The sequence below is a fragment of the Podarcis vaucheri genome (genome assembly GCF_965113315.1).
Source record: "Podarcis vaucheri genome assembly, chromosome: 11".
NCBI classification, from domain to species: domain Eukaryota; kingdom Metazoa; phylum Chordata; class Lepidosauria; order Squamata; family Lacertidae; genus Podarcis; species Podarcis vaucheri.
Genome location: NC_138749.1, coordinates 1,976,584 through 1,990,434, shown reverse-complemented (window position 1 = coordinate 1,990,434; position 13,851 = coordinate 1,976,584). Strand labels below are relative to the sequence as shown.

The window sequence follows — 13,851 nt, the reverse complement described above, 5'->3', positions numbered from 1 at the left end:
ACGCAGAGAACCTACCACTTGCTTGTTCTTCCTCTTACTTCGGACATAGCCAAAGAAACCTCTTGTATTATTTTTAACCTCTCTTGCAAGCCTGAGCTCATTCTGAGCTTCAGCCGGCCTGACTTTCCTCATGCAACTATTCATGTCCACTCCTTCTTTGAGATTTCCCCTTTCTTATACATGTCCTTCTGACATCTCGGCCCATCTGTAAGCTCCTTATGCAGCCACACTAGTTTCCTGAGATGCCTCTCCCTTTTTCTTCCATCCAGTCCAACCCCCTGCAATGCAGGAGTTGCGGCTAGAGAATCCTAAAGACTTCCTCCATTCTTAAAAATGGAAGAGCTGGCGGAGAGGAACTGTTAGCAGCCTGATACTTGGGGAAATCCCCAGGGCGGGTGGGTGAGGAGGTGAGGGGGGAGAAGGTTGCCCTTCCTGTCACTGTCTCGTCAAGCAAGGCAAACTTCAGGTGGCGAATCTCATTAAAATTCATCCCGCACAGATGGAACCACTTAGGAAACCCAAACATCTTAATGCAAGCCTGTGAGATTCTCCACCTCCAGCCTCCCATTTCGCTCTGCAGGGGCCACTTCTGCTTCCAGTCGGAATTCAGATCGCCATCCGAGCTGGGCTTAGAAACCTCCGAGGAAGGAGAAGTCCTCCAGCTTTGCAAGGTTGTCCGTTCCCCTGTCAATCAGAACTTACCCTCGGAGCTAACAATTTAGCCTTTTGCTCTCCAGAGGCTTTTTAATTCCACAAAGCCAAGTGCTGGTGTTCCTTTGTGTTTTGGCACTCCAGATACGTTGCAGGGTGTTAGACGTGGAGACCCTTTGGTTCCCATCCAGCTCTAATATTCTACACATCCTTTGCTTCCTCCACCCTTTCTTCTCTTCCGCTGGTGTTCTGCTGGGGACATCTTTTTTGTTTGAGCACAGCAGTCTTACCGGCATGAGCAGTTGCCAGTGTCGGATTTACGTGGAGTCATACCTCTTTTTACGTTTGCTGCAGGTTAAATCTTTTCAGGTTGCGTCCCGCAGCGACCTGGAAGTACTGGAAAGGGTTACTTCTGGATTTTGTTTTGTTTTTCAGTTTTTTTAATTGATTTTCCAATATTATAACAAGCACAACAACAAACAACAAAAAATTACAATATCAAAAAACAACAACAACAAAGAAAGAAACATTAATCTTAACTGTTATAACCCCACTTTTGTTATCATTGTTAGGTGACTTCTTCAAATCCCCCTGGCTGAATTTCCATATAGCTCATTGTAGCTGTATGAAACACTATTTTCATATAAAATTTATTTGTTCAATTAACATCTTTCCTTTTTTTCATTTTGACTTCTATCCATAGTATTATACAATTTCACATATTTAAATCCTAGGCCAATCTGTTGCTCACAAGTATTTCTATTTAAGTTATCTTAGCATATTTAACTAAATAGTCTTTAAATTTCTTCCATTTCTCTGTATACTCCTCCTCCTCCTTCTGGTCGCAGATTCTTCCAGTCAGGTCGGCTAGTTCCCAAAAGTCCATCATCTTCATCTGCCATTCCTCCACTGTTGGTACTTCTTGTAATTTCCAATTTTTGGCCAGTAAAATTCTAGCTGCAGTTGTGGCATACAAAAACAATATGACATCTTTCTTGGGCAATTCCAAACCTATTATTCCAAGTAGAAAGGCTTCTGGTTTCTTAATAAATGTATATTTAAAAAAAAAAAATCAATTCATTATAAATCTTTCCCCAGAAGTCTCGGAAAGGGTTACTTCTAGGTTTTGCCGGTCACGTATGCGCAGACGCTCAAAATGACGTCACACACATGCGCAGAAGCGGCGAATCGCGACCCCTGCAGACATGGGTTGCGTTTTGCTCATGTTGCAAACAGGGCTCTGGAACGGATCCCGTTCGCAACCAGAGGTGCCGCTGTTATAAGCTAAACAAGCTATAGCTTAGGGCCCCACTCTCTTGGGGGGCCCCCCAAAAAATTAAAGGAGAAAATAAAACTGGGTGTACATTTCCAAAATATAAGATTAAAAACAAGTAAAATAAAACCTACATACAACAACAGTGTTTTGTGTTGTGTAGGCTCCTATTTGTTACGTGCAAATGGCTTGAGATACCTATTAGGTCCATAAATTACCATATAGCATATATTCAACACAAAAAACAGTGAGAATTTGATGTTGACAAAGGACAGCTGGACATATAAAGGGCCCCATTACCTTCAGGAGCTGAGGGCCTCATCAAAACTAAATCCATCCCTGGCCATTGCCTGTGGGTTTACTTCTGGAACTACCGGTGGAATCCTGTCTGCTTGCCGTAACTCCATGCAGAGCTGTGCAGAGACCTTCCTCTGTGGTACAAAGGGAAAGGAAAACCAACAGGAATTATTATTATTATTTTTAAAAACTAATTTTAAAAACTTCAGCAGCTGCAAGCAAAGCCGACTGTCGGTTGCTTGAGCGATGGGCACCAGTGGTTCAGGAGCTGTGAAAATGGCCTCCATGTAAAAACTGCACCACTCCTGCCTTGGCTGAAAAGCACCCCAAGAATGCAGTGTTTGTTTTCAGAAACACAAAAATAAATGGAAATGTTTTTAAAGGTGACAGAGTTCCGGAGTTCTGTATCCTTGTAAATGAGTTCATTAGCTAGTTTGCTTCTTTGTTTGCTCACATCCTTCTTTATTGTGTTTCTAGTGGGTGGCGCTGTGGGTTAAACCACAGAGCCTAGGGCTTGCCGATCAGAAGGTCGGCGGTTCAAATCCCCGCCACAGGGTGAGCTCCCGTTGCTTGGTCCCTGCTCCTGCCAACCTAGCAGTTCGAAAGCACGTCAAATTGCAAGTAGATAAACAGGTACCACCCCAGCGGGAAGGTAAACGGCGTTTCCGTGCGCTGCTCTGGTTTGCCAGAAGCGACTTGGTCATGCTGGCCACATGACCTGGAAGCTGTACGCCGGCTCCCTCAGCCAGTAAAGCGAGATGAGCGCTGCAACCCCAGAGTTGGTCATGACTGGACCTAATGGTCAGGGGTCCCTTTACCTTTACCTAGCCCACCTCCTCCCCCAGGCGCTGATGGTGGTCTCCTCATTTAATCCCCACAACGACCCTGGGAGGTAGTCTAGGCTAAGAGCAGTGACTAACAGTCACACCCAGTGAGCTTCATGGTTGAATGGGGATTTGAACCCTGTTCCCTGGTGCTGTAACTACTACTGAAGCTATAAGAAACCTGCAAGCCCAAATGTAGATTGGGTAAACCGGTATTGCTTATTAGGGAGAGAAGGCTAAACAGCAGGAGGCCTAGCATGACAGGTGGAATCTACAAAATCCGTTCTGAAAATGCTTTTTTAAAAGTGTTTTTTAAAATACATCGACTCTTTCATGAGGCTCAACATCGCCATCTAGCGTCACATTGTATATTGCACTTAAAACACACTTGAAACATTTTATTTGCAGCTGTGTAGCTGAGCCCTTAGTCCCACTAGAGCAGACTTCCCCAACCTGGTGCCCAATCTCTCTCTGTCTGTCTGTCTGTTTGACTCTCTGTCTCTTTCTCTCTCTTACACCCCCCCCCCCGGGTGCGTAGACCCAAGGTTGTGGACTGATGGGAATTGTAATCCAAAACATCCATAGATCACTTGTCTGGGGAATCATAGAAATGTAGAGTTAGAAGGGATCCTGAGGGTCATCTAGTCCAGCCCGCTGCAATGCAGGAATATTCAGGTGTCCCATTTTGGGATCGAGCCTGCAGCCTTGGCGTTATCAGCACCAGGCTCTCACCAACAGAGCTATCCATGAAGCCCACCACCTTGTAGTTGATTCTCTGTCTGCCAGTTGGTCTGGTTGGCTAGAAATCTTCTCAAAATCAAGGTCAAGGTTTTGTAAGCAGCCTTCGTAAAAAGTCCATGGCAGCATCGGTGGGGCTTCCCTTGCCTTATCAGCATACAACACCTGTGCTCAGAGATCTCCACTGGTTACTGATCTGCTCCTGGGCCAAGTTCAAGCTGTTACTATTAGTATGCAAAAGCCTTAACAACCTGGGATATATGTTTTATGAAATAAATAAAAAACATGCTGTTTCTTGCTGGGCAGAAAATGTTTCCTCCTTTAAATGAATCTGGCAATTTGGTTCCCAATTGCTGCCGATGAACAAATCTACTGGCCCTTCAGCTGTACCCAGGGGGTACTTGCTGCTCAATAAAACATTCATCCTGTTACTTAAAAGATTCCCTTTATATTTCCAGGGATGGTGATCAATTTTTGTGCAGAAAAGAAAAGAGCGTTTTGTTTGTTTTTCATCCAAACATAATATCTGGTTGCCGCGCTCTGGGCAGAATTCCCTGGAATGTTTTCCTGCGCATGCTGAGCTGAAAGGAATTGGTGCTGTGCAATGGCACAGTTGAGAGCGCTCTTGTGCAGCTCCCCTCCTTTGCAGTGTGGTTTGCCCAGAAAAACATCCCCATGGACTGTGCCGTTCCATTTTCTTTGGTAGCCAAATTATGGCAGGCGAAGAGGACACCCATTTTATGTTGGAGCAGAATCCGCGATGGCTGCAGTGACCTGTCACAAAAGGCGACATTTGATTCAGGTTCCTAGTCTTTTCTCGCAGGATGATCTCATCTGTCATGCCACAAAATGTGTGAGCGCTTTTTAGCCAGGCTGCCTTTGGCCCGTGATGTAAAAAGTCATAGAAAAAAAATTTAAACCCTGCAAAAAGAGAGGTGGAAGGAAAGGAAATGGTTTTTAATAAGATTTAATAAGATGTGTCTGAGTGCCACTCTAAATTTTTGTCAGTTCTGACTTGAGTGAAATTGACATGCAAGGGTCACCCATCAAACTGACATTCACACGGCACTGGAGGCAGGGGTGCGAAATCAAGGCCTGTTCGCGCTGAGCAACAGCGCCTCCTCCTGGCTGCTGTGGCAATCTTTCCTCCAGGCTGGAAGGGGCAGCGTTCTGCACGGCTATAAATGGATCTATGCCCAGTACTCAGAAGGCTTTGAAATCCAGGACAACCACTTGCGTTGCAGACTATTTCTTCAAGCGTTTTATTCCACCTTTTCATGCACATATTGTCCAAGGCCGTTTGCAACAATCAACACAACTCAAGTGCCCGTCATTGCACGTGAAAGTGAGCCCCATTGAACAAAGTGGAAGTTACATTGGAGTCCCTACACATAGGAGTGCACGATGAAGTACCCCGAATCAGTATAGCAAATAAAACAGCCGCAAGTGGTAATCTCCGTTTCCAAATAAGGTAGTACAGTGGACGCTCGGGTTGCAAACGTGATCTGTGCGGGAGCCACGTTCGCAACCCGCAGTGGCGCGCCTGCATGGGTTTTGATTCGGTGCTTCTGCGCATGTGCAAAGCACGATTTAGTGCTCCTGCGCGACCGCCGAAACCCGGAAGTAACCCGTTCCGGCACTTTCGGGTTTCGGCGGTCCATAACCCGAAAAAACGCAACCTGAAGTGTCTGTAACTCGAGTTATGACTGTAATCTTATTCCTCACCCTCACCTGAAATGAATGCTAAATATATAGCTGTCTAGCTCCATTTGTCTTGCCACCCTGCTTCTCCTCGGGGCATGAAGACATCCCTTTTTGCTTATGTTAACTCTGTAAAGTCCCATGTATAGGGGTGCTGCTACAAAAGGTAAAAGGACCCCTGGACGGTTAAGTCCAGTCAAAGGTGACTATGGGGTTGCAGCGCTCATCTTGCTTCAGGCCGAGGGAGCCGGCGTTTGTCCACAGACAGCTTTCCGGGTCATGTGGCCAGCAGGACTGAACAGCTTCTGGTGCAATGGGACACCGTGACAGAAACCAGAGCGCACAGAAATGCCTTTTACCTCCCCGCCTATTTATCTACTTGCACTGGTGTGCTTTCAAACTGCTAGGTTGGCAGGAGTTGGGACCATAGCCGTCAACTTTCAGATTTGAAAATAAGGGATCAGCAGCCTCTCCTGTCCCGGGGACAGTCTACGGGATATCTAACAATCCAGGATAGCAGTGGGAAGCAGTGGGAAAAGGCGCTGGAATAAGGGAATTTCCCACAAAAAAAGGGAAGGTTGACAGCTACTGCTCAGACTAAGCAATGGGAGCTCACTCGGTTGCGGGGATTCAAACCGCCGACCTTCCAATCGGCAAGCCCAAGAGGCTCAGAGTTTCAGACCACAGCGCCACCCGCGTCCTTCAGGGTGCTGCTAGAGGGCAACCAAAATGGTCAAAGGCCTGGAAACGATGCCTTATGAGGAACGGCTAAGGGAGCTGGGCATGTTTAGCCTGGAGAAGAGGAGGTTAAGGGGTGATATGATAGCCATGTTCAAATATATAAAAGGATGTCACATAGAGGAGGGAGAAAGGTTGTTTTCTGCTGCTCCAGAGAAGCAGACACGGAGCAATGGATCCAAACTACAAGAAAGAAGATTCCACCTAAACATTAGGAAGAACTTCCTGACAGTAAGAGCTGTTTGACAGTGGAATTTGCTGCCAAGGAGTGTGGTGGAGTCTCCTCCTTTGGAGGTCTTTAAGCAGAGGCTTGACAACCATATGTCAGGAGTGCTCTGATGGTGTTTCCTGCTTGGCAGGGGGTTGGACTCGATGGCCCTTGTGGTCTCTTCCAACTCTAGGATTCTATATAAATAAGGCAACTGTCATTGTTTCACCACTTGCACACATGAACTTGACTACCAGCTCCGAAGTTGGGTGCAATTTTGGAGCGCATTGAAATTGAACATAACCTCTGGAAGGCTGGCTTTGCCCATATGAGTCGACTGGATTGGGAGGCTGGACTAGACGGGCCATTGACCCGATCATCCAACAGGCTCTTCTTGTAAGAGTTTGTATGGCTGCTTGTGAACTAGCCAAGTGTTGATGGGGGAAAAGGAGGGCCTGGTTGCTGGTGTGTTGATGTCACAGGTTCCGGTCTCCTATCTGCTGCCCCATCCTCGCTGTTCCCTGCGTGCAAGAGATGCGGCCGCAGCTTATGCCTGACGGATGCAGATAGAGAAAGTTGTTCTTGCTTAAGCTGCCAAGATGGTCAGACTCTTCCTCTCTCAGCGACGCTGCTGCCGCCCATTCACTTTATCTCCAGGGGCTTTTGGTGTGTAATTAAGCCCGGACCCCCCGAACGCCTGCTAAGCTGCCGATATCCCAACCTAATCCTCTGTAGCTCACTCTCCTGTGACATTTGCTAGCCGAAAAGCGGCTTAAGTTTTTAGCACGCTTCCTGTTCTGCTCAGTCTCAGCCTTGCAACAGGGATGTGGCAGGAAGGCGAGATCTTTCTGTTGCCTTTGATTTCATTTTTGTGTTTATGGAAGATGACAGCAAGGCCGCGCTGAAACTTTGACTTTGTTTAGTACCAGAAACTGAAGTTCCAGATTCCTTTTTGAAAGAGACTTTGGAGAAGGTTCACTGGCATGTCTATCAAATCAACTTCCATTTTCTACATTTCTGGGTCTGTCTGAAAAACTACAATCCCCATCAGGCTCTGCTTGGCTTTCCTTAAAGTCTGTTTAATCACGTTCCTTTTCTGTCACCAGCGCTGCCTCTGCTGTTACTATCACCAGCTCCCTCACTTATATCTCTGCCTCTACAAAAGGTGATCTGCAAGGTCAGTCGCATTGCAGGGGGTTGGATTAGATGACCCTCGGGTCCCTTCCAGCTTGACAAATCTATGGTTCTATGATCATTTCCATAAAAAAAATTATTCATATCAGGGAAGAAGCAGAGGTTCAGTTGCACCCTGTTTTTTATTGCATGGGGTTCCACCCATAGCAGGGAAGGGAAATCAGAAATCTTGATCTCCCAGTGGGCTTTTCCAAAGCAAATGGATATGCAGACGTCTGTCACCCCATTGGCCCTTGAAGCAAATAACGCCAACGTTTGGGTTTCTTCCGCCCTCCTGAGAATAGAGTTCTGGACAAATCCAGTCCACCCACAGTTAACTGGTATTTGTAGACATAATTTGAGCTGCCTCTGGGCTGTCAGCCTCAGCCAGGCCGATAAAAGCCCAGCTTCCTATCAGATAAATCTGATCCCTTGCTGACTCTGGAATAAAAGCAAACCTGGCAAATGGTCGGGGATTTTTTTTTTAGTTTTTTTTGTAATCCAGAGGCAGATGATGTGGTATCTGTTGGCTTTTTCCTTGGGTATTAAGAATGTGACAATTTAATTGCAGGCTATCCCCTCAAGAAGGGGGCGCAAATCAATAGGTGTCAGGCAAGGCACTCGTTTTCAGATAAAATCTATTTGTAAATTACAGTCATTTGTCTCCTTGCAGAGTCAAAAGGAGTTAATTGCAAACGGTGTGAGAACGGAGCTCCAGAACGGATTCTCTGCCTCACTTCATCCATTCTGAGCCTCTTTCGTGATGTTGGGCAGGCAACCAAGAAGCGCCAAACTTTATAGCCACACCCTCCTGGCATGGGGCAGAATCCAGAGCAATAAATCGCTTTTCTTTGCATGCACCTGACATCTCATGGCAGGGACCAGGAAACATGTTGGTTGCAGGGAGGCTGAGAGTTCGATTCCACTCCCAGCCTCGTCCACAAACCAGCCATGCTGAAATGTGGGACGGATACGGACAGTGAGTGTTTTGTCCTGGGGAATAGGGACCATGGAAGGGGGGATGGCTCAAGATGCAGGGGGTTCCTTATTTCCTTTATTAAATTTATACCCCGCGTTTCATCCAAGGAGCACAGGACAGTGTTCAGTATCATGAACAACAACATCATACACCTTGAGATGTGGGTGGCGCTGTGGATTTAGGGAATGTGAGTGGCGCTGTGTTCTAAACCACTGAACCCCTTGGACTTGCCAATCAGAAGGTTGGCGGTTCAAATCCCCTCGACGGGGTGAGCTCCCATTGCTCTGTCCCAGCTCCTGCCAACCTAGCAATTCAAAAGCACACCAGTGCAAGTAGATAAATAGGTACCACTGTGGCGGGAAGGTAAACGGCGTTTCCTTGCACTCTGGTTTCTGTCATGGTTATCCGTTGCACCACAAGCAGTTTAGTCCTGCTGGCCACATGACCCAGAAAGCTGTCTGTGGACAAACGCCCGCTCCCTCGGCCTGGAGCAAGATGAACATTGCAGCCCCATAGTCGCCTTTGACTGGACTTAACCATCCAGGCGTCCTTTACCTTTACCTTTTTACACCTTGAGAACCAGGTCTTGTGCTAGATGTTTATCCAGTACAGTTGTACCTTGGATCCTGAACACCTTGCGAGTGAAACGTTTTGGCTCCTGAACGCTGCAAACCTGGAAGTGAGTGTTCACCGGTGTGTGAACGTTCTTTGGAACCCAAACGTCCGACGCAGCTTCTGATTGGCTGTAGGAGCTTGAAAGCCGCGCCTTGGTTTCCAAATGTTTTGGAAGTCGAACGAACTTCCGGAATGGAAGGAACCACTGTATTTCTATCCTGTACCTTCCCAATCCGTGGAGCGAATAAGTGATTCCTAGAAAAAGCTGCAGAACCCCTTGCGGAACTTCCTTTCACTGCTTTCTGCTAATATCCCAATCTCTGCAAATTACCACTGATCACAATCAACCCTGGATCGCCTCTCTGAATATAGTTGCTGCCCTTATCTGAGAGAAGCAGTCACGTTTCAAAGCAGAGTGACTGGCAAAGCCATCTGTTAATGTTAAACTTGTAAGTCTCCGCCAGTGTTGCAATGCAGACTGTGGACATCCTGGATCCAGCACACTGGGGAAACAAAGGCAAATGTCCCTGCCCACCTCAGAAATCACAGCTCAGCGAAAAGCTTGGGGAAAGGCTGTCGCTTGGTGGAAGAGAATCTGCTTTGCATTGCAGAAGGTCCCAGGTTGCAGCATCTGAGACTTCTTAGTTTAGAGAAAAGGCGAGGAAGACGCAACAGAATAGAAATGTATAGAATTAGGCATGGCATGGAGGAAGAGGATATAGAAAAGCTTTTATCCCTCTTGCGCAGAGGGACAGTCAGCCTCTCAATACCAGCTGCTAGAAACTGCAGGGGGGGGGAGATGGCTCTTGTGTTCGAATCCTGGTTTGTGGGCTTCCGGTTGGATACACTGGCTGGCCCGTGTGAGAGCAGGATACTGGCGAATCTTATCTTCTTATGCTATCTGGGGTGCTACCCTCCTTGTGAAACACTCTCACCAGAGGGGTTTTCTGAAGTGTTTTGTTCCAGTTTTAATATTTCCCTGAACTTTAATTTTTATTTTAATAAAGAACCAGGGATCATGATGGCTTTCCCCTGCACTAGCCTGTATTTTGCTTTACTTTGAAACTTTCCTTTCCTTTCCCCCATGTCTTCTTGCATGCCTTGCACAAAAGTCAAAGATGCAAGTTTATCCATCTTTGAAATGAGACCAAATAACTGTGTGTCTGTTTCTAAGGAATGTGATTTGGAGGAAAGCTTACCTGATTGCTTGTCTTGACTTTGGTGGGACTTCAGGATTGGGCCACCAATCTCCCCCGTGGGACTTAGAGGGTGCCCACCAAGACCCCTTTCAGGCAGCCACCCCTCCCCTCTGGCTTCCAAACACTTGGGAGGAGAAACCCTCCGGCAGGTGACAGAAGATGCTGGCATGCTTTTGGAGTCGGCTCAATTGCCTTTCCCTCCAGGCTGCTCCAAACCACGTTGGTTTAGCAATCGGAAAATAATGTCCGAAAGAGCTGTACCGTCACGTCTGCCCTGGGAGTGACTTTGACCTGGCTGTCCCAGACAGTGCGGAGGGAACATTGCATTTATACAGAAATACACTCGCAGGCAAGGACAAGCAAATTCCACCATCGCCGCCTGCAAAAAAAATATTCATGTAAGGAAATGGCAGGTTTGAGGGCTCAGAAAAATCCCCCCCCTTTGCTCCCTCTGAGAGATCAGCCTTTGCCAAGGCTGCAGTACTTGGGACACCTTGAGCCAATCCAGCTGTGCCTGGGAGCTACCTGGCAACACCCCTGGTGGGTCCACCCCCCCCAAACCAGTAAAACCAGCAGGCCTTCCTAGTTCCTGGTGGTGCCTCGCGCAGGGCTTCTGGGCTGTGTTTTGGGTTTGGCCAGCCCTGGGTTGTAGAGACCATGCAGTCTATAGTTTTGAGTCCAGCATGGCTGGAGAGAAGGCGTGTCTCCAGAAAGCGGCTCCTAAGGGCTAATGGTGGCTGATAACCCAAGCTAGTGAGCCAACTTGGAGGCAGTGTGGTGTAGTGGTTAGGGCGGGCATGTTCAAAATTGGAGTGGGGGGGGAAAGCTCCACAACTTTGGCTCAACAACTTAAATCCTATAAAGGGCTCCACAAATTTGGGGTAAAATTGTAAAATAAAATAAAAAGCTCGAAACTTTGGGGTGAAATCGTAAAAAAAGCTCAAGAACTTCAATCCCAAGCTCAGTAAATTTGGTCGGCCCTCCCGCATGTTCACTTCATCAACTCTGGCCCTCTTTGAAAAAAGTTTGGTTAGGCTGAGAGGGAGTGACTGGCTCCTTAGTTACACCCGCAGCTTCGCGGCTGAGAGGGGATTCGAACCCTTGTCTCTCCCAAGTCCTAGTCTTTGTTCAATTCCCACAGCAACCCCAGGAGGTAGGTTAGATTGAGAGACGGCGACTGACCCAAGGCCACCCAGTGACCATCATGACCAAGCTGAGATTCGAACTCTGGCCTCCCAGGTCCTGGCCCAACACTCTGACCATTGCACCACGCTGCTTCTTGCCACGCTTCCACCCCTCCGAACCATTCCTTCTCTTCCTCTCTCTCTCTCCCATACGCTTGCGCTTGCCTTCCCCTCAGTCTCTGTGCCTGCGTCTCCCCCTCCGCCGGCTTGGGCTCAGAGAGGCCACAGGAGACCCGCGCAAGTACACACATGACGGCATTCACGCCTCGCACGTTGTTGCACGTGCTGATCTAATGCGCTGAGCCTCTCCCCGGGCCCAGAGGAGCTGTCGAGAGGGAGCGCTGGGCGCCGAGCGCTGCCAAAAATCCTCTGGAATCCTCTCCCTTGCGTGGTCTCCTCGCAGGTCAGCGTCAGAGTTCAGGCCGGCAGGTGCTGGGACGACGCTCCCACCCTCCTCTCCGTTCCCAGACCAGAGGTCACTTCCCTCCTGTCACATTTGGTTTCCATGCAGCCTTAGACTTAGGAATGGCGATGTGGGAGAAGGGAGGGGAGGCAAGCAACTGCCCTCAGCCCCGGGCTGGATGCTTTCCTCGGCTGCGACTGGATGCTTCCCCTCTCAAAAACCGGGTGTCAATGAGAACCAGAGAACAGTCTGCTCCATCAGGCCAGCAAGTCCAGCACCCTCTTCTCACAGGAGCCAGCCCACGATGGGAAACCAAGGAGCAGGATCTGAGCGCAATAACCCTCTCTCCGCCAGTGGTTTCCAGCAACTGGGTGTCAGGAGTGCGTGCAGGAGCCAGGCCCTGTGACCAGTAGGTCTTTGCAGGACTGGGGCCTTCCTAAGTTTGCTCTGGAGAGGCAAGGCACAGGTGAGGTCGATTGGTAACTCACAGCACCTGGTGGCAAGAGCCGAGAAGGGATATAAGGGCAGCATTTCCCTTCGGTTCTCTGCCACAGCAATACGTTTCCAGCCTTGCTGCAGTTGGCTTCTTGCTTCTTGATCCTCAGACCCTTGACTTCTTGTCTCCTTTCTCCTCGACCCTCGGACCCTTGACTTTGTGACTCCTGGCTTCCTGACCCTCGGACCCCTGGCTTCTGGACTCTCGTTCCTGCTCCCACCCCACCATCTTGCCCCCGGTCCCGGCAGCCGGGGCTTCATTCGCCCACAGACCCGTGACACTGGGATTTGGAAGGCAGAGGAGGAAGTTTAGAGGGATCTTGAGGGCTCTACTCTGCCTCCACAATCAGAGGCAGCAATGCTTTTGAATCCCAGTCTCCGGAAACCACAGGAGGGGAGAGTTGCGCTTGTGCTCCTTGGTTTCCCATGTTTGGCCACCGTGAGAACAGGAGGCTGGACCAGAGCGGCCACTGGCCTGATCCAACAGCTGTTTCTGATGTTTATGTGCAGTAGAACTTCTGTACATGCAATGAAGCTGCACGTTGGAGGAATTGGAACAGAGAAAAGGAGATACTTTTTTATGCAGTGCATAGTTCAGCTGTGGAACTCACTGCTACGAGATCGCCTCTCCTGGGAGGACCTTAAGGTCCACAAATGACAACATTTTGGAGGTCGCAAGGTGGTTAGATTGGTCTCAACTAGGGCCAGGGCCTTTTCAGTCCTGGCCCCGACTTGGTGGAATGCCCTGTCCCAAGAGACCAGGGCCCTGCGGGACTTGACATCTTTCCGCAGGGCCTGCAAGACAGAGCTGTTCTGCCTGGCCTTTGGTTTGTACTCAGTCTGACCCTTATGTTTCCCTCCCCTTATGGTCTTGATCTATGGGCTACTTTTAAAATGAGGCTGCATTTTGAATGGCATTTTAAGCTGTATTTTAAATTGGTCCCCCCCCCCTGCCCATTATGTTTTTACTGTGATTTTATTGGTGTTAGCTGCCCTGAGCCCGGCTCTGGGCAGGGTATAAATAAAATTATTTATTATTATTATTGCTGCAGGAAACAGTGGTGGCCACCAACCTTGGTGTTTTTAAGAAAGAATCACACAAACTGTTTGAGAGAGGGTTATCAGTGGCTCCTAGTTCAGAGGCAGAAATATGCCCAAATGCCATTTGCTGGGAAATGCAGGCAGGGAGAGGGCTCTTGTTCTCGGATCCTGGACATCAAGTTGTCCACTGAGAACAAGGTGCAGGACTAGATGGGCTCCTGGCCGGATCCAGAACGCTCTCCTTAATGTCCTCATGTCCCCAGCCCCTGTTTGCACTCTGTTGAGCAATCACTTGGACGCTCTGCTTGTTGTTGTTCAGAGCTGAGCTTTGG

General features: G+C 48.5%; 1 protein-coding gene across 1 annotated transcript in view; it reads left to right on the top strand.

Annotated features, from left to right (window-relative positions):
- CNTFR (ciliary neurotrophic factor receptor) overlaps window positions 1–13,851 on the top strand; it is a 452,132-nt gene that overhangs the window by 160,000 nt on the left and 278,281 nt on the right. The window lies entirely within an intron of this gene.